Below are 26,515 nucleotides of genomic sequence, written 5' to 3'. Positions count from 1 at the left end.
TAAAAGGTTTATTTACAAGGGAAGGGGAAATGAGGAAATGCACAACTCAGGGAGAAAAGAGGAAAATAAAGTCTTAAATGCGTCCTACCTGTTTCGCCGATCTGGAATCCCAAATGGCACTCTGAGAGCTGGCAGTGAGCCCAGAGCTGTGAAGGCAAGAGAGAAAGACCCCCAAGGCCCACCTGTCTGGTTTTATACCAAACCTGGCTGCATAAATCCACCCTCAGGTCCCAGCAACTTTCCCTTTGGTGGTGATGGGATTTGTCTTTCCCAATGTCCTGATGGCTTTGGTCTGGAGTGGGGGTGGAGTCCACAAAGCCTGTATGGGATTAGCTCAGGACATCCTTTCCCCCTAACAGTGGCACTTTCCTCTACCCTTCAAATCAGCAACAGCAAGTAGATTCTCTATCACATTTCCTCTTTCAATCTCTGCTCAAACCCAGTTTGAGAAAATTTCTTTTATTTTTAAGTAACTATGTGATAGCTTGAGTTTTTAAGATAATCCAGGATAACCTGTCTCAAAGTTTATAACCTGTTTTTTTAAAGATTTATTTATTTATGCATACAAGAACTGGGGTACGGGCCAGAGGTGTGGGGGGTAAGATAATTCACCAGAGACAGAATGAGGAGCAGAACAGGCAGCTTGAATGAAATACACTGCTGAGGGGAGCAGCGCATGTGACAGGAGACGTCCGCTGCGCCATGTGGGTTTCTCCCTGGCTGGGGATTGAACTCGTACTACAGTGGCTGCGGATAGCTTCACTGGTTGCATCTTAACCCCTTGCACCACCAGGGAGGCTCTCAAAGTTTACAACCTTAATTACATCAGTAAATTCCATTTTGCTATGTAAAGGGAGCTATTCACAACTTCAGATAATTAGGGTGTAGATACCTTCGGGAGGACATTATTCTGCTTACCATAGCTTAAATAGCCAAGCCTGCATTTATAAACAAAACATTGAGAAAGAAAATGAATATCATTAAGTCTACATTAGGAATAAGAACTGGCACTTTCTTCTATCACAGGGAGTTTAAAATGCCCAGATAACATACTGATGCTTGTTAATTTATTTATTTTTACCGTGGAAAAGACTGACAAACCCACCTCTACTTATACCCTCTTTCTCCCTCACCTGTCTCAACTACATGGGATTTAAAATCCAAAAACTCAATTTTCAGATTATAGTATACTCAATTCTGAATTTTTATCATCCTCTATTCTATTGTTTCTGTAAGTTTCATTTCTGCATCACTTACAATACAAAGATTTGATCTTTGCACTCCAGTCAACTGATAAGGGACAGATCACAAAGATAGACGAAGAACTCACAAGACTCAACAAAACCAAAATTAACAACCCAGTCAAGAAATGGGCAGAAGAACTTAAAAGACATTTCTTCAAAGAGGAAATGCAAATGGCCAAACAGGCATATGAAAAAATGATCAACATCCCTTATAATCAGGGAAATGCAAATTAAAACTACACTGAGATACCACCTTACACCAGTAAGAATGGCACATATCAAAAAACAAGCAACAACAAATGTTGGTGAGGATATGGTGAAAAAGGAACTCTCCTACATTGCTGGTGGGAGTGCAAACTGGTCCAACCATTATGGAAAGCTGCCTGGAGGTTCTTCAGTCTACTGAAAATGGAGCTTCCATATGACCCAGCAATTCCACTCCTAGGGATCTACCCAAAGGATTCAAAAGACCACCTATACACCTATGTTTATTGCAGCACTATTTACAATAGGTAAAACCTAAAATAACCCAAATGCCCAAAAATAGATGACTGGATCAAGAAGATGTGGCATATATACACAATGGAATATTATTCAGCAATAAAAAAAAGATAAATTCATATCATTCACAGCAATGTGGATGGAGCTAGAAGGAATTATGCTCAGTTAAATAAGCCAGAAGGAAAAAGAAAAATATCAGATGGTTTCACTTATAGTAGGAATATAGGGGAACCAAATAAGGCATCTGTGTAAAAAAAAAAAAAAAAAAAAAAAAAAAAAAAACAGTAAACACACACAGAGTACAAAAAAAATAGTAAAAACAGTACAAAACACAACAAAGCAAAAACGGACAATTATAAATCAGAGACATACTGCAGGGGAGGAGGCGGGAGAGGGATCAGAGGGAGGGAGGGAGGAGCACAGGGGACTGAGGTGATGGTGCACAGGTGAATTGGAGAAGGAAACTCTATGGGAACTACACCTGAGGGGGTGGGGGGAAGCAAATATTGTTTAAAAATGAGCAACATTGTAAAAAAATAAAAAAATATATAATCTAAAAGACAAAGAACAAGGCTTCTCAAAGAACAAAAGTTCTAACAAAGGACTCCAACTATTTCTGCTTGACTTACACCTATCACTGAATATTTTATTTTAAAAAATTAAGAAGACTGGCCCAGTATATGCTACATATAGTCACTGCTAATACAATTTTATTAATAAAGTAAAATGGTTACTAATAATTTTAATTTATTGTTTGAGTTAAACAATGTATTATTTTTTGTTTCATTTGAAGCAATTGTTAAACCTGCATTTGAACATCTAATGGGAACACAATACTTCAATTTTTGATTTAATCACATATTGATGCTCTTAATTCAAAGTAAATAAAGAATTTAAGGTGTCTATGGAAGGAACAATTATTTCCATTCACATTATCTTAAATTAGCCCAAACTGCTCTTTCAAATTCCATAACTTTGCAGAGTGAGGTGACCATGTGCATAAAGATGTTTTTCAAATAACTTTTTGTTTCCAGTGATTTCTTAAATAATTAATGATTATAACTAAAATTCCACTTTGGAAACAGCAAGTATATTTCACAACTATCAGACAACAGAGGACTTTACTTTTCAAATGTAAGCAACATGCCATGTATGATAAATTATTAGGTTTCAGAAGCAACATGAACTAAATTTAGCTTCATGACAATTAACTTACTCATCTTTGTTCTATCTTCCATAAAAAGGGAACAGTTTTACAGAATTAAAAGACAGCAGCAAATTTCCAGTATCATTTTTCTATGCTAATAGCAAAAAAAAATCTAATTAATTCAGTCTTGCTACAGAACCATCAGAGATAGTCTAAACAGAGTGTTAATAAACAAATGCCTTGCCTTGTAAAAAGTGTCAGTGTGATCTCTATACACATTCACAGCAGACATAGGAAACTCTGAAGAAGGTCAGAAGCTTGGGCCTTCAGCCATCCTGTGAGTCTCTTCCATATCATTCTCTAGCTGATAATGGGACCAATATGGATGATAGCTAGTAGAATTCATAAGCACGGCCAAACTAGATCAGAGACAATATGAAATGAAGAATTTAACATTATACTCAAATAGGAAATATTAAAATTATAGGTTTCAAGAAGTAGGGTATGTAGGGAATACTCTGACAAATGATATATCATTTTTTAAAAGATTTATTTATTTATTTATTTGTTTGTTTATTTATACAAGCACTGGGTACAGTCATAAGCGTGGGAGGGTGAGAGAATTCGCCAGAGCAGGGAGCAGAACAGGCAGACTGACGAAGTACACTGCTGAGGGGAGCAGTGGGTGACAGGAGAGGTCTGCGCGCCAACTGGGACCCTCACCAGCGGCCGGGGATCGAACCAGCGCTGCAGAGGCTGCGGGCAGCTTCGCAGCCCAGCGCTCAACCGCTGCACCACCAGGGAGGCCCTGATATTTCATTTTTAAACTGCGAATTTTTACGTGATTTTGTTGTTTTGTTTTGTTTTGAATGGGGAGGGACGTTCAGATATATTTGTGCAAAGCCATGTCTAAATAAGACTCAATTTATCTTGAGATAAAATAAGTATATTAATTGTTCATTAAGCAAAGAGAATACATGAAAATATTACCTAGCAACAAGATTATGTTAAGTAAATTTCCAATTCATAAACTACTGAAAACTTCATTAACTTCATACCCTCACTTTGTTGGAAATAACATGATTCATAATCAGGAAACATGATACTATGAAAAGTAGGATTCCATGTGAAGACCAGGAATCCTGAAGAGAAACAGGACTGACGCCTGATACCCTCCATAGACCCAGGGAAATAAAGAGTGATTTCTGGAACAAAGTTCTCTAGAGAATTCAAGACTATAGATGCAGATCAGGGTGCTAAGTTTTTGATGACCAACAGAGTGAACAGACGCCGTTGAGTTTGAGGTACAGAGATTTGGGTCTTATTGGTGGGCTGACTCGATAGGCAAGGTCTTTTTTCCTAAACACACACATAAGTCACCTGATCAGATAAGCAGAAGGTCTACTTTTAGGTGGCCTGTAAAGACAGTTCTCAGAAGACTCATATTTTAGTAATATTTGTCCCATTTCTCATGAGGCTTTTGGCCATGAAGAGATCACTTTTTTAAATTCCTAAATATATAAATGCAAATGGCACTTTTCTGTCAAAACCTCATTGTAACAGGGCACTTCTGTTATACCAGATATATTCAGATCCAATGAGGTATATCTGTATCAATTCCTCCAGCTTTGTTTTTCTTTCAATAGTCTATAGTTACATTTCTTTCCAGAACAGACCTTGGACTCAAAGTCCAAAGAGCCAGAATTGCCTGGAAGGCATAGTCCATCACTCTGCATGCAGTCTTGAGATAATTACCGGTGTGAATAGCAGTATTAAAGACAAGCTTACTGGCCTTTGGTTAAGACAGCCTCCAAGACATAACATAAATGCAAGAATTTCCCTGATGTATCAGATCGAAGCTATACTCAGTGAGTTTTTTTCCTGAAATTATATCCATGTCATCTTCCTTGACTTCTCTTTATTTGTCTTGCTTCCTCCACTCCTTCCCTGTTATTTGCCTGGGAGCTCTTCCTTAATAAATTCTTTACACAGGAATATTTGCCTCAGGATCTGCTTTGGGGTGCCCCGACTATGACACTTAGAACATGAGTTTTAAAATGACAACATTTAATACTAGATATGTCTCCCCAATTCTAGTAGCTAGCTAAAATACTATTTATTAGAAAATAAAATGTAGGATATTAAAACCGACAATGTATGGTAATTAACTTACTCATATTAACAGTGAAAAACCTACATCTTATGTGGGAAATTGGCTATGCTAAAACACAAGGGCAGGAAGGAAGTGGCAAAAATTTAAAGAGGCAGATTTAAAAAGGATATGTTTGATCTAAGGAGTTTGATTTGATCATTTTAGTAATTTGGAATCATAGTATATGTAAGAAAATTGTAGAACCAAACTGTTTTAAGAATTATAAAAATAAACCTGGAACTGGGCCTCCCTGGTGGCACAAGAGGTTAAGCACCGCACTGTGAAGCTGTCCGTAGCCTCTGCAGCACATGTTCGATCCCCTGCCCGTCAGGGAGCAACCCACATGGCATGGCAGACCTCTCTTATCTCGCCTGCTGCTCCCCTCAGCACTGTATTTCAGTCAATCTACCTGCTGTGATCCCCACTCTGTCTCTGGTGAATCCTCTCACCACCACCACCCCCCGCATGTCTAGCGTGTACCCCAGCTCTTGTATGCATAAATAAATATTTTAAAAATATAAATAAATAGGGCCTCCCATGGTGGCGCAGATGGTTGAGCACAGCGCTGTGAAGCTATCCACAGCCTCTGCAGCTCTGGTTCCATCACAGCCTCTGCAGCACTGGTTCGATCCCAGCTGGCTGGCGAGTGTCCCACAGGGTGCAGCAGACCTCTCCTGTCTCGCCCACTGCTCCCCTCAGCAGTGTATTTCGTCAGTCTGCCTGTTCTGTTCCCTGCTCTGTCTCTGGTGAACCCTCTCACCCTCCCACGCATCTTACCTGTACCCCGGTTCTTCCATAAATAAATAAATAAATCTTTAAAAAAAATAAATAAATGAACCTGGAACTATTTTTCAAAATGTACAGATGCTGACAACAGGGAGATATTAAGTGTCCTAAGTGGGATGTTATTTAATAGTCCAGGCAAAAGAGATGAACATCTAAACTACCACAGTGGCAAGTACATATGCACACCTAATAGTATTTGTGCACTGACTGACTTCTCTGCTGTAATTTTTTAATATAATTTATTTATTTATATGTATTTTAACATCATTGTTCATTTTAGTACAATGTTTGCTTCCTCCTCTCAGGTGTAGTTCCCCTGGAATTCCCACCACCAATTCACCTGTGCACCATCACCATAGTCCTTGTGCTCTTCCCACCCCTGTTCTAATCTCTCTTCCGCCCCCTTCGCCTGCAGGATGTCTCTGATCTATAGTGGCCTGCCAGTTTTTTGTTGTTACTATTTTTTCCCCTGATCCTTTATTTGACTTCCCTATATTCTGCCTATAGAACAAAGGACCTGTAACAGCTATTTTATGGTCTTTAATTACCTGACAATATCTGCTTGTTTATAGAAAATAAGAAAGGAGATTTTAAAGGAGGTTCCATGGTTATTTAAATTGATAAATTAAAAATGCTAATGATGAAGTATGTTTTGGGAAGAAAAAGGATGAGTCTGACTTAGACAGCTTGCCTTAGAACAGTTTGTTCTCCTCAGTGAGGCTTTACAGATTGTTGTATAATCATAGGTCTATCTATCACTGAGAGGGCAAAATTGGAATTAAGAAAACAGAGCTAATGGGTGGAGGGAGACCTCATAAATGTGAATAAAATAAACTAGTGAATAAAATAGAACAGTAATAGTAGAGAATTAAAGAACCATGAAAAATAAGAGTTTTTACAGATTGGGGAAAGCGTTATCTAAGAGGATGGAGAATACTTAGAAGAGAACTCTCTTAGAAACAGGTTGAAGTATATTTAAGAAAGCCTTGGACTGTGATAATTTAAGACCATTAATTTTATCTTTAAGAAACAAGTTTAAACAGTCAAATCCCATAAATGTTAAAGGTGTATTAAAAAGGCACAAAACTGGTGATGATAATTTTAGACTCATCTTTCAAAAAGGTTTTTTGAAATACAAGAGAAATGAGGCTCAAGAGTTTTTTTTTTTTTTTTCTTTATCCCAAAATAGAGAACTTATATGTGGAAGGAGTCAACAGAGAGGAAGACATTAGCAGTACAAGAGGTAAGATGGAGAAGATAGTATCCATGGTTTGTCTCAGAAAATATAGACTTATGTGTTATCTAAGGAGAAGGGTGGGGCTCTGGAACTTTAAAGGGAAGGAAGCTGTGAATAGTAAATGTTTGGTAAACAAATCTTTGCCATGCTTTCAGATAACTCTTTTATTTAAAGAGTTATTTCAGCTCAAAACAATCAACAAGAAAAGTAAGCTTATTTTGGGATCACTTCTTCAAATCTATCCTTTAAAAACGTAAATCCGGGGCCTCCCCTGGTGGTACAAGAGGTTAAGTCTCAGCATTATGAAGCAATCTGCAGCCACTGCATCAGGAGCAGCTACTGCACTGCGAGTTAGATCCCCTGCCAGCCAGGGAACTACCCACATGGCGCAGCAGACCTCTTCTGCCTTGCCTGTTGCTCCCCTCAACAGTGTATTTCAGTTAATCTGCCTGTTCTGCTCCCCATTCTGTCTCTGGTGAATCCTCTCAACTCCCTGCACCTTTGGCCTACACCCCAGCTCTTGTATGCATAAGTGAATCTTTTAAAAAATGAAAATGCAAATTCATTAAAAACTATCCAAGTGAAATACTGATAAATTATTAAGCCAACAGAACTAGAAATTGCCATCTGGCCTAATTCTTCAAAGATGAGGACATACAGTTACTTTAAGGAAATAGCTGACTGTGAATAATCATATTTTAGTGAATATGTTTACACCTAAACTAGATCTCTTCTTTCTTTCCTGATTGTTTTTCTCCTTATATTTCAGTGAAAGAGTATAATGCATATGCAAGTAAATTCAGTTAGTACACTATTACTGAAATTATCCTAATTAACAGTGGTGTAAAGGAGAATGCAATGACAGTTTTGAATATGGAATTTACACCTTTGTGAGTTTTAGTTAGAACCTTCTCTGATTTCTCATTATAACTTATAATCTAAAGGAAATATAAGATACAGCAAGAAGTATCCATTTGAAGATTATGAAAAACTTTTGTTTCAGCTAACCACCATCACAGGAATATATGTAATATATATATGTATATATGTTAATATATATATACGTGTTATATGTGTTATATATTAATAGATACAGAATCTATATATAAATAAGAAAAATAAAAATATTACTGTTTGGTAATTACTTATAGTAAGAAGTATACTTTAAAGAAAACACTATTAATTGACTATCAACACCTCTGGGGGAAAAAACTGTGTAAGAACACAAGCCCTACAAATTTACAATAAGGGTGAATACATGTAGTATTTACAAGTTCACACATTAATTAATAGTAAGAACATCAAATGTTTAGCTATATAAGATTTGGTTGTTTGTAGGTGCTACATAATAAATTTTGCTGTTTTGAGAAAGGGAAAAGTTATAACTTTTAAAATAGCTAAAAAAGCATTGGGTTTACAGAAGATAGGTCATACTCAAGAGATTTTCTTGGAAACCATAGTCACTCCTTTCCCATTGTCCTCATAAAGCTTTACTCTGAGCATCAAAAAGAATAGACAAAGCCTCTAATTATGCTGACTCTCATTCCTGTAAGTTTCTTTTGTTTTACTTTGATTTTTGTTTATTTATTCCTTTCTAGAAATCTTTCATTGGCCAGTTGGATTTGGTGAAAAATTGAATAAATCAATGAAAATGGTGACTCCAGGTATACGTTCCCCTATTGTACATTTATCTAGTAAAGGATAACAATGAGGGTTGGCTTGAGCCTCATTCTCTTAAAAGTATTATATTTTAAAGCTAAAAAAAAAATCCTTAGTTAAGCAAATAGGAAAAGAAATACTTTAAGGGAAATGGATCAAACAGACGATCACTCCAAACTATGCTCATGGACAACATTTTATATCAATAAATATTATAAATTATAACTGGATATAAACAAAGGGAGAGAAAACCTAACCTTGAGCGAAAGCATAGTTATAACCATAAATTTAAAAATTATTTATTCTCAGGGACAATGCTTCCAAACCTTACCACATGACATTTATCCCTTTAACTGCCCTCCTCAATCTGATGGACTTCTAAAGAGACCAAATTTATGTGATTTCATGCAAGGTCTTTGATAAATAAATCTTAAGAACAAAGTAGTGCATAAATTGCATAAGAAATGTCAGCTCTGAAGAGTGATCAGTGCCTGGGAAGATGGAATAACAAAGGGCATGTAGCTAAATTTTGACATAACCTCCATGCAATTACCCACTTTCATCTTTCATCCTTCAAATATCTTTTATATGTCAAATTAAAACTAATGAAGTAGTATATGAAATAACAATTATCCCAATGATTATTGTTCATGCTAAGCAAGATTATGTAACTCAAATTACTTGCAACTTCAATTATCTCATTCTTTAAGTTTACTCAGTCGTTCTATAGTTAATCTCAAGTACTGATTAATAAACAATTCAAGAGACAATAACAACTTTTGACTCTCAAATAAAGGGTAAGTTTCCTAAAGAAGCTTCCATAACTTAGGTAAGTTAAGAAATTAATTATGTATCTTCTGTATCAAAAACATTTTAGATATTCAAAATAAAAAATTAATAGATGCATAACAAACCATAAATAAATGGCTACCTTCATTGTACATTTGCCACATTTTCAGATCATATCCTACCTAACATTTTTAATAGTGATAGAGTATAAAAATTGTGTGTGGGAACTATATGGGGACTATAACCAAGATGAAAATGCATACATTGTGCAAAAATTAAAAATGATACAAAAAATATATAAAAAAAAAGAAAAAAAATATATATATACACATAGGTACACAGAAAAAAAAATTGTGTGTGCTTAGAGACAGCATCTTTAACCCATATAAAGGGTGTGTCATAGATACAATGGTATATAATGTGATCCTCAATATAAGTCCATTAGAGATCATCATATTGACTTTTAAATCAAAAAATAAAGCTCAGAGTGATTAAGTTACCTGTTGAAGCTCATATTGTTTATTGAGGTCAGGCTTGTGAGTTTCAAAAGACTAAGTATTTTCTCCTGGACCTTTTGATTTGACAGTGATGTCCTTCTCAACTTGCACAGTCTCTGCTTTCCTAATCACCTCTTTTACTTTCATGTCATTTCTGATCTTCTGTCATAACAGCAGTCAAAATGATCTATGTTTTTGTTAACTTCCCCCTACATATATGACTTCAAAACAAAACTTTCTGCAGTTTATAATTATCACAGAACTGATAAAATTTTAGAGGAGTAATCAATGGTAGAATATATGACTTCTTTAGTATGAAATGAAAAAAAAAGGCCAGAATTATTTTCTCCCCAGATCTCACAGATCATGACAAAGCAGAAATTTGTGTTCCTGCCTTTTGATTTATTGTTTTAAGTACTTTCACCTATATTGTGTTTAGACCTCTATTTTAAAATATGTATATTTTTCTACTACAAAAGATAATATCACAGGGAATTGAGCTGACTGAAATTTTGAGGAAGTTTGACACTTTTAAATTTGTTACATAACATTATGTAAGCTCAGTCTGGTATTGGTTACCACAGAAGTGATTTACTGCACTATCCCTTAAGTATCCCTTACCTTCTCTTTGTGCATGTATTATAGTTATTTTGTAGTACCCTAAAGGGTAAACAAGAGATCTAAGAATTATTCCAATATATTAAGGATATTATATTTTCATTTTTTAACCAAAATATGAGAAGAAGTATATTATATATCTATGTTTTTTAAATTATATAAATTATATAAATTGCTATTAAGGTCTTAATTGTTAATCAAATATAGATGTATGGATAAAATATATAATTTAGAGTATGGTTCATTAAAATTTGCCTTAGTTGAATTTCCTTAATATAGTTTTTAAAGATTTTTTTTTTAAAGAGGCATGTATTATTTATTTATTTGTTTGTTTGTTTATACAAGCTCTGGGTACAGTCAGAAGCGCGGGAGGGTGAGAGAATTCACCAGAGCCAGAGCGGGGAGCAGAGCAGGCAGAAGGACCGAAGTACACTGTTGAGGGGAACAGTGGGCGGCAGGGGAGGTCTGCGTGCCATCTGGGATCCTCCTCCAGTGGCCGGGGAGCAGCCGGGGATCGAACCGGCGCTGTAGAGGCCGCGGGCAGCTTCGCAACCCAGCGCCCAACCGCTGCGCCACCAGGGAGGCCCAATATAGTTTTTAAATGAGAACTTACCATAGCAGTTTCTCAAAATATCCAACAGTAGGAAATGGTAGACTGCAGCCCATCATTTTATCACAGGTTTTATTACTCAGATATAATGAAAATATATCAAAATAAAACTTTCCATAAGCAATTTTCTCATATCAGCAACAAATTTGGTCATTTATTTCAAAATTATTTTGTATGGTATTTATCTCGCCTCTGAAACAAAAGCAGAATTGCTTTTAGTAACTTTGAAAATATAGGATAGTTAGAATGGATATGTTAACATTATGAGTTTTGGAGTAATCAGGAAGATAACAAAAATTTCTTTGGCGCACCAAGAAATAAAACTGCTTGTTATAACATTGTATAAGGATTCTATAACCTTTGTAACATAAGAGGGATTACATTTTCTCACAAATGAGCTATTTCTATACAATTTCTTCAAAATATAGTATTAAAATAACCACCTCTTTGAACTTACAGGTCTATTTTGCTAAGCTTATTTTTTTCTGACGTATTTTTGAAGTCAGTATTAGAGAGCATATAATTATCCTGTCATATTTTGTTTTCTGTATACATTTTCTTAAAATTCTACCTACAGATCTTCAAAAATTTTGGACAAACAATTTTAGTGTCTACTATTTTTGTCTTCCACTCGGCAGCAAGGAAAGATGACAGAAAATACTTAGGTGTTAGAACAATGGTAATAACAAAAAACTCTGCAGAGTTGGTTTCTGTAGAATGTTAAGAAGTTGTCTCATATTACTTTGAATTTTTATGGCACTTGACTGTTCATAAAGTTAGTGCACAGCATTATCTCATTTAATTATGTTTTCAACCAAAATGACATTTTTAATATTGTTATTTTCTTCTTGATATATGAGAAAAGTGACTTTCACAAGAATGTAAACAAATTGACCAAGGTCATCAAGATTGGCTCTTAAGTAAAAATTTGGTTCATTCTCAGTTACTTAAATTTTCATTTGGGCTTTTCAAACTATTATGAGCTTCTGAAGATATATTTTTTAATAGTTTGTATGTCGCATGTCAACATGTATAACTTATCAGTAGTTGTATTTAATGTTTTTACTTTAATTGTCTATATTCATAAATTGATTATATTCCATCTACAATGCACATAAATGGGGGAATGCCAACCACAAATGAGTAAATAAAATAAAATGTTCTTTAAAAAGTCATAATCAAAAATGAGAGAGGAACACAATAAATCCAGTCTATATAAGACAGATTGTGCTAATCAAGCCAGTCAAGAGAGGTATTCTCATTGAATTCTACATCTCAGAACAAACGTATGAGAAAACAAGTCTTAAGGTCTGTAGGGTAAGGCAAGAAGTATCAGGCTTTTCTGCTCTCCCACCTTTAGGATGGATGACGGAACCCTGTGGTCCCGAATGCATGCCTGATGGCGGGCACCTGGAGGAGGGTGTGGGTCTATGTAGATGGGATTCACCTGGGCTTTTAAGGGCAGCATCACAGTGACACCGGCAGAAGCCGAGAGAAAGAGGAGAAGCAGAGACAATGCCAGAGACCCCAGATAGAGTGCGGATTTGCTGGGGGCTGGGAGGCCTGCCAGTCTCCCGGCCCCCCAGCACCCCTGCCTGCCATGTGCCTGGTAAATCTAAATAAAAGACCTGCAAAAGCCACTGAGGGTTCCAGGACTCCTCCTTTACCCGGTCTGCTGGATCAGAAAACCTGCTCAGTGCCCTGTTCCTGCCTTTACAAGGTCATTTTAGAAATATACACTCATAATGCAGACATAGAACAAAGTCAAAGTTTAGACTCTGAAGGATTCAGGGACAATACACTGTGCTTTTCCACCGACTTGTAGGGTAAATGGTTTTCAGTCTTTTCTGCCCTCTCACCATTGGGTACCTGCAGTTGTTATATTGTTGTAAGCCGTTTTGTTTACTTCTGTGGGCCATGGCTCAGTATTGAGATATTTGCCAAGAGAAGCAGAAGCAGGAGAGAGAAGGGGAGAAAGAACGACAGAAGAGTGAGAGAAGCTCAGAGTGAAGACTTGCCGGGGTCTTGAAGGCCTCCTGGCACCTCTGCCTGCTGTGTACCTGGTTGCTGCACTACATGTAAAAGCTCAAGAAAAGCCTGAGAAAGTCACCGGGGGCTCCAGGACCCTCCTTTACCTGCCCTCTGGTCTGCTCAGATCACAGAAAATCTGCTCAGTGGCCACCCTGCCACTACAGTTGTCCAGCACACACAGGAAAGCAAATAACCTCCTAACAGTAGTGAGGGTGGGTGGTTGATAAGGATCACTAACAGATAACTAGGAAGAGTTTAAAGGATTGGAGGTCATGATCAAGTTGGTTAGCTATTTTATAATAAAGCAATGAAAATAAGGATGGGTATAGCAGGAAGAGAAGTTCAGAAATCTATAATTCAGAAAAGAGAAATTTCGTGAGAAGAGAATGAGAAGGTATGATCATATGAATGACTGTAATAACAGGACCATATGGTCAATTTTATTGAAATATAAGTCAAGAGTCCATGAAGCTAATGTTTAAAATGCGTTGACAGAAAGGGTATCACAATCATCAAGATAATCAGTATTATAATCATATAGTAACTGCTACATTTCAGGAAAATGGAAACATGTAAAATAGAGACATTTGCTTCATTAATCACTCATTTAATAAATATTAGTGGATTTCCCACCAAATCCCAAATACTTACTAAAATTGGTATTTTATAGAATAAACAAAACATGGTTTTTGTCTCCATATAGTTTAAAATTCAGACACACACGAATAAAAGGTACATAATATACTCAGCTCTATGAAGTGTAATACCATTTATGCTGCAGTAATAATCATCTCTAACATTATATTAGCCTAATCCCCCAAAAAGTATATCCTTGCCCATACTACTACATATCCAACAGAGTTTGATATGAATCACCATCTGCTCAGGATGGTGATTCAAGAATCCCAAGCTGATAGAGGCTCCTTTGCGTGGTATGATCCCCTGGTTACTAAGGCAAGGAGGGAAAAAAAGGCTTTTAAAACTTCCCTTTTAGAAATAATGCAACAGGACTATAGCAGTGCTATAGAGGGCAAAAGACAGTGCTGAAGTAGAGAACAGGTCACTATCTGTGGGTTCTCATCTGTACACTAAATTGCAAGACCACTCAGGCTCAGGGACCAACAATGAGGTTTGTTTAACAAATAGGGAAACAGAAAGTTTCTAAGACCACAAATCTCACCTGATAGAGTGTCCATGGCGTCCCAAACAAATCCCAAACAAAAGGCCGCTCCTTAGAGATGGTGCTGTCCTGTCAATGAGGGTCTGGAGCTCTGAGCCCACCAGCAAGCAGTGCTCTGGGATTTTTTTTTTTAAAGATTATTTATTCATACAAGAGCTGGGGTACAGGCCAGAGATGGGAGTGGGGGAGGATTCACCAGAGACAGAGCAGGGAACAGAACAGGCAGATTGACCGAAGTACACTGCTGAGGGGAGCAGCAGGCAAGACAGGAGAGGTCTGCTGTGCCATGTGGGTTGCTCCCTGGTCAGGCAGGGATCAATCAAATTCCTGTTGCAGAGGCTTCCCATTGCTTCATAGTGTTGTGCTTAACCCCTTGTGCCACAAGGGAGGCTCCTGCTCTGGGATTTTAAGGTGGAAATTACCACCTCTGCTGGGCAAGAATCTTAGGGGGTCCACTCAAAGAGGAGTGTCTGCCCACAGGCAGCATGCTCTAAGTGGGAGCAGGAACTACCACAAAGGCTGTGGCTTTTAGAACAGGGCACTTGGGCCAGGGGAGCAACAGGATAGAAAGCCATCACTGCTGCCTTCAATGCTTTCAGCAGTCCCTGCCAACCCTCCAGCTGTCCTTGCAGGGATGAGGGCCCACCCAGGCACCTAAAAAGCAGGCATATCCCACTGCTTAACCAGCAAGAGAACTCAGTTTGCCCTGAGGCATAAGGGTTTCAATAATACAATACCTTCCATTCACATTGCACTGGTCAAAAAAGTCACATATTCATAATTAACTACAAACAGAGCCCTGAAAGCACAAACTTACCTGTCCTAGGAAGTATCATGGGAATATGGGGATGGGTCTAGTGATTCCATAGGTCCTTGTAGAGGCAGGAATGGACACGGTGCAGGTTTTCTGATCCCATGCAGACCGGGTTAAGGAGGAGTCAGAGTCCTCAGTGGTTTTTTGCAGGTCTTTTATTGGGGTTCACCAGGCATATGACAGGCAGGGGTGCTGGCTGGGGGGCTGGGAGACTGGCAGGCCTCCCAGCCCCCAGCAAGTCTTCACTCTATCTGGACTCTCTGGCATTCGTTCTGCTTCTTCTCGGCTTCTCTTTTGACTTCTGCTTCGGCTTCTACTGCTGCTTCTGGCGTCCCCGAGACGCCGCCCTTAAAAGCCCAGTCTTAGGGCAGGTGTACCCAATTCAGATGCCCGCCATCAGGCATGCATTCAGGATCACAGGGTTCCCTCATCTATCCTGATGGCAGGAGGGCAGAAAAGCCTGATTTTTTTTTTTTAATATTAAATTTTATTTTTATATTCCCCCATACAATTGCAAACGCCCCATTCTGACCCCAATCCTTCCCCTCCCGACCCCCACCCCCCAAAAAGTGTCTCTGGTTCATAGTTTTTGTTGATTTTGATTTTCACTTTCTTATATTCATTTTCCTGGTCCCTTATTTAAGTTTTCTAGATTCCTGCTATGAGTGAGACCATCCGGTATTTTTCTTTTTCTTTTTGGCTTATTTCACTGAGCATGATCCCTTCCAGTGCCATCCATGTTGCTGCAAATTGCATGTGTTTATCTTTTTTGAATGCTGAGTAATATTCCATGGTATATATGTACCACATCTTCTTGATCCAGTCATCTATTTTTGGGCATTTGGGTTGTTTCCAAAGCTTAGCTATTGTAAACAGTGCTGCTATAACATAGGAGTGCAGGTGCTCTTTGGAATTGATGTTTCTGTGTCCTTTGGGTAAATACCTAGGAGTGGAATTGCTGGATCATATGGAAGCTCTATGTTTAGTAGGTCCAGAAATCTCCACACAGCTCTCCCTAGTGGTTGGACCAGTTTGCACTCCCACCAACAGTGCACAAGAGTTCCTTTTTCTCCACATCCTCGCCAACATTTGTTGTTGCTAGTTTTTTTAATATGTGCCATTCTCACTGGTGTGAGATGGTATCTCAAGGTAGTTTTGATTTGCATTTCCTGATTACAAGTGATGTTGAACATTTTTTCATATGCCTGTTGGCCATTTGCATTTCCTCTTCAGAGAAGTTCTTTTTAGCTCTTCTGCCCATTTTTGACTGGATTATTTTCTTTGTTGTTGTTGAGTCTCATCAGCTCTTTGCAGATTTTTGTGATCAGTCCTTTATCATTAGTGTTGGGTGCAAAAATGTTCTCCCAGTCGGTGGGGTTTCTCTTTGTTTTTGTTATTGTCTCTTTTGCTGTGCAGAAGCTCTTTAATTTGATGTAGTCCCAGCTGTTTATCTTTGCCTTCACTATCACTGCTTGGGGTGATGTGTCTGTAAAGATGTCTTTGATGTGCAAATCCCGTAGTGTTTCGCCTATATTTCCTTCTATGTATTTTATGGTTTCAGGTCTTATGTCTAGTTCTTTAATCCATTTTGAGTTGATTTTTGTGTATGGTGTGAGGTAGTGGTCAAGCTTCATTCTTTTGCATGTAGCGACCCAGTTTTCCCAGCACCATTTATTGAACAAACTTTCTTTGCTCCAATGCATAGTCTTTGCTCCTTTGTCAAAGATTAGTTGACCATAAATCTGTGGGTTTATTTCTGGATTTTCTATTCGATTCCATTGGTCTGTATGTCTGTTCTTGTTCCAATACCATGCAGTTTTGATGATTATGGCTTTGTAGTATAGTTTGAAGTCTGGGAGTGTGATGCCTCCATTTCCTTCTTTTTTTCAGTAGAGCTTTGGCTATTCGGGTTTTTGGTGATTCCATATGAATTTCATCAATAATTGTTCTATTTCTTTGAAGAATGCCATTGAGATTTTGATTGGAATAGCATTGAATCTGTATATTGCTTTTGGTAGGATGGCCATTTTAATAATGTTTATTCTTCCAATCCATGAGCAGGGGATGTCTTTCCATTTCTTTGTGTCTTCTTCTATTTCTTTTAACAGTGTTTTATAGTTTTCTTTGTATAGGTCCTTTACCTCTTTTGTTAGATTATTCCCAAATATTTGATTTTTTTGTTTCGATAATAAAAGGGGTGGTTTTTTTGATTTCTTCTTCTTCAGATTTATTGTTTGTGTATAGGAAGGCTACTGACTTTTGCGTGTTGATTTTGTATCCTGCCACTTTACTGAATTGATTGATGAGTTGAATTAGTTTTTCTGTGGAGATTTTGGGGTTCTCTATGTATATTATCATATCATCTGCAAATAGTGATAGTTTGACTTCTTCTTTTCCTATTTGGATTCCTTGGATGTCTTTCTCTTGTCTTATTGCTCTGGCTAGGACTTCCAGTATTATATTGAAAAGCAGTGGTGAGAGTGGACATCCTTGTCTTGTTCCAGATCTTAATGGAATTGCTTTCAGCTTTTCACCATTGAGAATGATACTGGCTGTTGGCTTGTCATAGATGGCCTTTATGATGTTGAGGTATGTTCCTTGTATCCCAAGAATTTCAAGGGCTTTTATCATGAATGGGTGTTGCACTTTGTCGAAAGCTTTCTCAGCATCTATTGATATTATCATATGGTTTTTATATTACTTTTTGTTGATGTGTTGGATAACGTTGATTGATTTTCGGATGTTAAACCATCCTTGTGCCCCTGGAATGAATCCAACTTGGTCGTGGTGAATTATCTTATGGATACATTGTTGGATTCTGATAGCTAAAATTTTATTGAGGATTTTTGCATCAGTGTTCATTAGGGAGATTGGTCTGTAGTTTTCCTTTTTTGTGTTGTCCTTATTCGGTTTTGGTATTAGTGTAATGTTGGCTTCATAGAACGTGTTTGGTATTGTCCCTTCCTTCTCAATTTTTTGGAAGAGTTTGTGAAGGATAGGCACCAATTCGTCTCTGAATGTTTGGTAGAATTCATTTGTAAATCCATCAGGTCCTGGGCTTTTGTTTTTGGGGAGGTTTTTGATTACCATTTCAATTTCGCTAATTGTAATTGGTCTGTTTAGGTGTTCTAAGAAAAGCCTGATTTTTTACTTTATCCTACAGTCCTGAAGCAGGAGGCATGTATACTAGAGTTGCACAAAGTGAAAAATGACTGCTGGTGGGCAGACTTTAATGCAACCCAACAATGCCTGCCTCTTTCTATTCATACCTTATGTAAATTTCCTCTGCCTGTCCTTTTCTTTCTTTCTTTCTTTCTTTTTTTTTTTTTTTTTTTGAGTATGACTAGAACCTGTGACTTGTTTCTAACTGCAGGGCAAATGATTTTCAGGCTTTTCTGCCCTCACTCCATTAGGATTGCCCTGCCTAATGGGGCGCCTACATTTTGTTACACTGTTATAAATTGTGTTGTTTATTCTTATGGGCCATAGCTACAGTACTGATATATTCATAAAGAAAAGTAGGAGGGTGGAGAAAGAAAAGGAGAGAAGAGGAGAAAGAATGCCAGAGAGCTCAGAGTGAAGACTTGCTGGGGCTTGGAGGCCTGCTGGTCTCCTGCCACCCCTTATTCCACCCCCCCTCCCCTCCCTCCCTCCCTCCATCCCTTCCTGCCCTGTGCCTGGTTGCTGCACTGCATGTAAAAGCTCAGTAAAAGCCTGAGAGAGTCACCGAGGGCTCCAGGGCTCTCCTTTACCGGTCTGGTCTGATCTGCTCGAATCATAGAAAACCTACTCTGTGGCCATCCTGCCACGACACTAACCAAAAGAGCATTGTATGAGCAGCATCACAAAATGCCACATACTGGATGACTTAAAACAACAAAAATGTTACTTCTCGTGTTTCTAGAGGCTAAGGAGTCTAAAGTCTGTTCCATTCAATCTCTACTGAGGGTCCTTTTCCTGCCTGTTTTTCATTATATCCTCCATGTACTCTACCCAGTGTACGTGCACAGAGGGAGAGTCGGAGTGAATACTCTTTGACTATTCATTTATGAATAGTTCTGCTTTTCTGACTTCATTAAACCTTAATTACTTCCTTAAATGCCATTATTTTGGGTATCACATCTTCACTTATGAATTTTGGAGAGTCACAAATTTTAAACTATAATAGAGATGGAAATCAGTTCAATGAACATTAACACTACAAAAGATTGTAGTATCTGTTTTATTGAAAGACCCACACCCTTCCTATCCTTGAAGAAGCAAGAAAACCATGTTGTGAGCTGGTCTATGATTGGGGTATTATGGGAAACAGGTGAGGGTGTGATTTGAATACCAACCCTCAAAAAACCAAGGTTCTCAGTTCACAGTCTGTAAGGAGCTGAATGCTGCGAACAGTCACATAAGCTTGGAAGCAGATCTTTCCCCAGACTAGTAATAGATGAGACTCTAGTCACAGTCAGTATCTTAATTTCAGCCTTGTGTGATCTTAAAGCAGAGACTCAGATAAATGTGTCTAAACTCCAGATTCACAGAAACTGTGAGACAGTATATCTGTATTGTTTCAAGTCACTATGTTGATGGCAGTGTTGTTACACAACAGCAGATAATAATACAAATACAAATGGTGGTTTGGTTAATTTCTTGATAGGTGATATTGTTAGGGGGAAAGGATGTCCTGAGCAAACTCCATACAGGCTTTGTGGATGCTATAAATCCCATGATTCCCAAAGGGAAGTTGTGAGGACCTAAGGGCGAAGTTAAACAGCCATTTTCTCTGTTTGTAAATAAAACCAGCACTTGGCTCATGCTCTTGGCCAGGCAGGTTTGGTCTTGGCAGGTCATTTGGGATTCCAGGTCAGCAGAACAGGTAGGACACATTTAAGTATTTATCTCCTCTTTTCATCCTGAGTTGTACATTTTTAAGTACGTGGGTGAGGACCCACAGTCAGGCAATCCGTTTTAGAGTGGGGTTGCCCTATAACAATATCATGGGAATCTTCATAGATGTTGCTGATTCTAAGTACAATTTGTGAGAAGAAACTGAGACATTCAAGAAAGAAACAAATGGAAGGGAAAGAAGTTAGAGCAACACAGATAAATGAAAATTTGTGTTTAGAAGGAAATAGAATTAGTCAATTCTAGAATAAAAGGAAGTAAAATAAGGGAATGTGAGAGGAAAATTAAGCAAGAATCTTGCTAGAATTCACACTAAAGAGACAGAAGGATTATAAATAAATGAGTGACATGTTTATAATTGCCAGTTAGATAACTGGGTCATTCTTTAACTCTGCTTGAAAAGCCATTCTTTTGCTCTGTTTAAAAACATGTATGTTTTTCCAGGTTTTGTTTTAATAGCAGGCATATTTTAAAACATTTAAATCAAATATGCAAACACTATTTTCTTTATACATTGAAAATAAGATGCCCCAACCATACTAAATATACTAATATCAATATGAAATAAATCAACCATATTATTAAATAACCAAAATAAGCTTTTTGCTTCCTGAGGTAATTTTAATAACTAATCCCCATTGATGAGATCATTTAAGCTGTATGTATTTAATAGGTGTTTTGAGTATATTCTGTTCCACTAATCTCTCAAAAACATAATGGTTTAAAGCAACATCAACTTGTTATTTCTTACACTTCTGTGAGTTGACTGGGCACTGCTAAAAGGATTTTCTGTTCCATGAAGCATCAAGTGAAGTCTCTCCCTTGATGCTTTCAACTAGTGGCCATTGCTGGGTTATACATTCAAGACAGCCTCACACAGGGCTGGCACAGCAGCATGCTTCCACATAGCCTTTCTGCACAGCAATTTGTCCTTTCGTATAACACCCCATCCCCTCAGGTGTAGTCCCCATAGAGTTCCCTTCACCAATGCACCCGTGCACCATCACCTCAGTCCCCTGTGCTCCTCCCTCCCTCCCTCTCACCCCTCTCCCTCCTCCTCCCCTGCATGATGTCTCTGGTTTATAATTGTATGTTTTTGCTTTGTTATGTTCTGTACTATTATTTTTTTACACTGATGTCTTATTTGGTTCCCCTATATGCCTGCTATAATTGAAACCATGCGATATTTTTCCTTTTCCTTCTGGCTTATTTTACTGAACATAATTCCTTCTACTTCCAACCACGTTGCTGTGAATGGTATGACTTTATCTTTTTTTGATTGCTGAATAATATTCCATTGTGTATATATACCACATCTTCTTGATCCAGTCATCTCTTTTTGGGCATTTGGGTTGTTTCCAGATTTTACCTATTGTAAATAGTGCTGCAATAAACATAGGTGTACAGGTGTGCTTTTGAATCAGTGTTTTTGTGTCCTTTGGGTAGATCCCTAGGAGTGGAATTGCTGGGTCCTATGGTAGTTCCATTTTGTTCCATTTTTAGTAGATTGAGGAACCTCCAGACAGCTTTCCATAGTGGTTGGACCAGTTTGCACTCCCACCAGCAATGTAGGAGAGTTCCTTTTTCACCACATCCTCACCAACATTTGTTGTTGCTTGTTTTTTTGATATGTGACATTCTTACTGGTATAAGGTATCTCAATGTGGTTTTAATTTGCATGTTATACTTATATTCTACCAAATTACAAAAAGGAACTAAGATGGTCAACAAATCCCTTTTCTTGAATTAAAGTGGCAAAAAATTGCTTTGATTAAGATAATGATGATAAATATGCTTCTCAGGTAAAGATTTCCTAAGAGAATGGATGATAGACTAAAGTTGACTCTCCATCAAAAACATATTTGTAATGGAAAAAATCAAGCTTGCAATTAACAATGGGCAGAGTTGGTTGGTCTTCCAGTGAAGAGGGCCTGAGAATTCCAGCCTGAGAAAGCAATACAATTTACAAGATCTCAAAATTTTCTCATTTGAAGCACAGATTGAATTTTTATATTTGTATACTGTTACTTTATTTCAGTTCTAAGCTGAAAATACTACCATAATGGTTTCCAAAGTGCCTGTATAGTATATAGGCTAGTATACAATCCTGCCAAAATCAAACTAATTTGGACTACTATTGTATCAGAAATCATGCTTATCAAAAATAAGGTTGAGTGGGTCAACATATTGCTTTGAAGGAATACAGAGCTAGAGAAGGGAAAAACATTTCTATGAAATTCTGTATCTTTGTATTTCCTTTGTTAAGGTCAATCAAATATGTGTTTAATTATGCAGAGAAATGACTAATATAATTCAACATTATAGGTAATAAGCATTTAAATGCGTATTTTATTATCACAATGTTTTGTGTGCAATATGCATTATCTTTGGAAAGGAAGTTATACCAACTAGAATTGAATTTATTCCTAGCTTTCTCTTTCTTTAATAATTATTTAGGAAAACACAATATTATATAAGATTTTGTTAGTGTATACTTTTATTTCCTTTTTCCTCCCCCCAGGCTTCTAGTGGTGAACATAAATGTATTTGAAAGCTCTGATTTAGGAAAGTCAGGAAAATGCTAGAATAATATTTGTTGTAGCCACAGAGTGACTGGGCTTAGCTTTGCCTTCTAATGCCTTTCCTATATTTCTAGTTGCCGTAGCTTCCTGCCTATCATGTTGATGACAAGCATTCAAAGCAAGAATAACTGTAGGAGGATCGCTTGTCTGAGGACACACATACTAATTAGGCCTTTATTTCTGGCTCACTGCACTATTCACCCAAACCTAAAAAGTGAATGGTCAAACAAGCAATACTTATTTTAATTCTTGTTTTGTCAAGACCCTTTAACATGCCATGTTTATTTTATAGAGTGGCATTTCTTCTTGTGCTCCTTATATATTATCAAATCAGTGCCTCTTAGTGGTTAGTAAGGATGATAGCACCTTTTCTTGCATTGTGTACTGAAGAACACTCTGTGAGCTTTCTAATCTTGTTTGGATCTACACAGATAATCTAAGACCCAGGTTATTTTACTAACCTAATAGTTTTTTGAGTGTAAGAGTCAATTTCCTATTTCCATTGCAATTACAATCTCTACTTTGATCTTAGGAAAAAAAATAGTCTATAAATGTGTTGTCCAATAATAACCATAAGCAGCTCGTGGATTTTCAAATTAAAAAAAATAATTTAAATGAACTTAAATTGATTTAAAGTTAGACTATACAGAAATTACTATTGCTGGTTTCTATGGCAAAGATAAAATCATAATTTACATATCATTGTAAAAACTTATTACGATTTTAATGAACACTATATAATCAACAACATGAACTCTATATTTATAAAACATTACTGCTTGAAAACACTTTCTTGTTGCCTTCAAACATATTTCCAGGTTTGAAAAATTCATGTTCTACTTTGAAAATCTGGATATTTGACTATTTGTAGATTTTTTTATGAACCTTTATCCAGAAGGCACAGTGTTTTGAACAGGTAATAACAAACATGCAGTCAGTTTTTATTAGTGCAACCTTCCAATATAATTCATTATAACTAAAATAATGATTGTTCTCATTTACTTGCTTCTAAGGGTATTTCTGGACTATATATTATATCAGAAATTTTAACATTACATATATTTATATTCTTTACTATAGTACTTTTTTCTTTGAATTTGATGGTATGCATACCATTTATCATGTATATTACATATACATCTGTTCTTTTGATTTGACTAGTATTATGACTATTATAACATTTTACTTTGATGTCTTGTATTTTTCTAGTATCATGTTAATATTAAACTTAAGTCCTTATACATTTTTGCACTTATAGACAATCCATGAATGCACATATATAGATATGATATAAAAGCATTTTTATTACTATTTTATGAACAGGAAAGAACATCAGCAAGAAGTATAGTGAAGTTGTAATTAGTATTACTTACATCATTTATAGTTTTAAAGATAGATATCTACTAGGTTTTAAGACCTAAGGTAAATGTTTACTTTTTTAATGTGTGAAAGCCATTGCCTCTATTTTATTTTAAAGTCTGAACTTACAATAGTAACAACTGAAAAACTATCTTCTAATCATGACAACACTATTCGCACATTTGAATGTATTTACTTGAATGTTGTTTCATACTAATTTCTAGCATCATTCAGAGTTTCACTAGCACAGAGCTTTAAGCAGACATATGTGTGCATCTAGTGGGTATGATGATATTCCCAAATTCTCCTTCAGGATTGATAGCTGTTCTCCCAGTAATGAGAATGTTGTTAGCAGAGAGCTCTCAGTATTAGGTCCTCTTTGGGAATGACTTCCACTGAAGCATTCTTCCCCAAAGCTACACCTCCTTCTAGGGCAGCCCATAGTCAATAACTAACTCTCCCAAATTTGAAAAACTCTGAAAGACCATCTCAGCTTTAAAGCTTTCTGGAAAGCACATTAATTCCATCTTGAACAGGCAGCTAAATCCAAATTCTTCTTCTGGAAAGCCCTACTTTTCTTCCCTCTCTTTCAAAGGTGATGATGTCTCACTTTGTACTAAACTTCTCTGTTGATCTCTCTTTCAGAGTTTAGTCCCTGAGGAACCTAATCCATAGACAATAAATCTATTCATATCTTCTTAAAATTCAAAATGTATACAAGTCCTCTCCTTGTAAAGTTGCCAGGATTACATTACTTAGCCATGTCTCAGTTTCCTCATGCTTAACATAGGGTTAATTGACCTTGACTTCTGAAGGTGATCAGGAGAGTTAAATGAGAAAATGCATGTAAAATTACCACAATTTCTGGCAACTATCAACAGAAAGCCCTTAACAAATACTAATTGTTAGGAAAGTTAGAAAAATTTTGACTTATCTCCCTGTATGTAGAAGATAATATTTATAACTGAAATTTGCTGTTTCTGCATAAGCTGCATTAATCACAAGCTAAATTTACCATTACCAGATAAAGTCTTTGTTTTAGTTTATTCAAATTTTACTGTACAAAAATTAGGATTTCATGTACTCATTTTTGTGAATATACTTCAAGACCACAGTACTGCATAAAGTCCAAAAAACCTGATATTTCCACCAATTAATTGGCAATGAAAGAATCTTCAAGAAAAAAATACTTAACAATCTGTAATTTACATTTCTCAGTGGAAACCAATATTGTGTTTATATTACAGTGCAGATAACATTATTAGAAGAATAATCAAGCCAAATGAATCATGACTGAAAATCTGATTACCAGCAGACACCATGCTGATATCATAGACCTCACGTACTTTCCTCTTTCATCTTATGGCAGTATCAGATTTCTTCTGCTATTTAGTAGGTATGTTTTGGACCTGCTTCTGCTTTTTTTTTCTAATGCTTTGATATTATAATGCATTTTCTATGAATGATGAGCCTTAAATTAATTTTCTCTTTCAAAGGAGAATCTACAAACAAGGACAACTGTTTCTAATAAATTTATTTACAACTAACTAATGTGCAATTTGTTGCTTGTCAAAACATTGAAAATTATGTTCTTGTTTCATGTAAAATATAATTAGCCAATACTTTCCGTAGGATGTGCAAGCAGAGGAGGTATTGCCAAATTGAGACTCCATAATCCATGTTTATTTTCTCTTTTGATTTTAAAAAGAATTAAAGAAGTCATATCTTTTAGTCAAATGCAATCAAATATAATAATTTAACACATTCTCTTCATGTCTGGCTGTATCAATTTTGATTATATGACAAGCAATATAAACAAAATCTGTAAGAATCATGTGGAATCTACTAACTAATGAATCATAACAAATATTCCAGCTAGCTAGCTAGCTGGCTAGATAGATAGATCAAAACACTCATTGTTTTTAAAGAAAGCGATTTGTTTTAATATAATTTTGTATAGTAGAAAATAAAGGTAAACATACTCTAAAGTCTTAGGGTGGAGAGATTTTCTTATATGTTCCATATTTAATATTACCTATAGCCATTGGAGCCTAGTTCTTTTCCTTTCAAACTTCAGTGCTTTCTTATTCACAGGCTTCCTGATAAGCAACCAGATACATGTGTTGTCTGTGTCAAAATAGAATTTCAAGTCACATATCAGCCACCAAAAGATGATAAAAGTTGGGATTACTACCACCAATTTGCATTTATTAAGCATGCAAAGAAATCTATGTATAATCCTTCTACTCAGATTTTCTATTTATACATAAAATCTGTCCTGAGGTAATTCCTATGTCATAATGAGCATATTTTAAAAATAAATGCATCGAAAATTTTTACAATCCAAGTAATATTAACAGAGTCACAGTTTGATCCTGTAATGAAGACTGAGAAAGGGTAACTTTGCAATAAT

General features: G+C 36.6%; 1 long non-coding RNA gene across 1 annotated transcript in view; it reads left to right on the top strand.

Moving 5' to 3' along the window:
- LOC119259651 (uncharacterized) overlaps positions 1-25,374 on the top strand; it is a 34,713-nt gene extending 9,339 nt beyond the window's left edge. Inside the window, exons 3-5 of the long non-coding RNA XR_005128518.2 lie at positions 7,020-7,073; positions 8,666-8,731; positions 25,350-25,374. This is a non-coding gene — a long non-coding RNA (uncharacterized LOC119259651). The remainder of the gene's footprint in view (positions 1-7,019; positions 7,074-8,665; positions 8,732-25,349) is intronic.
- The last annotated feature ends 1,141 nt before the right edge of the window (positions 25,375-26,515 follow it).

The sequence above is a fragment of the Talpa occidentalis genome, unplaced genomic scaffold (genome assembly GCF_014898055.3).
Source record: "Talpa occidentalis isolate TD23 unplaced genomic scaffold, MPIMG_talOcc4v2.1 talOcc4.5, whole genome shotgun sequence".
Taxonomy (NCBI): domain Eukaryota; kingdom Metazoa; phylum Chordata; class Mammalia; order Eulipotyphla; family Talpidae; genus Talpa; species Talpa occidentalis.
Note: the sequence above shows the minus strand (reverse complement) of the source record. Positions and strands in the feature narration are given on the sequence as shown.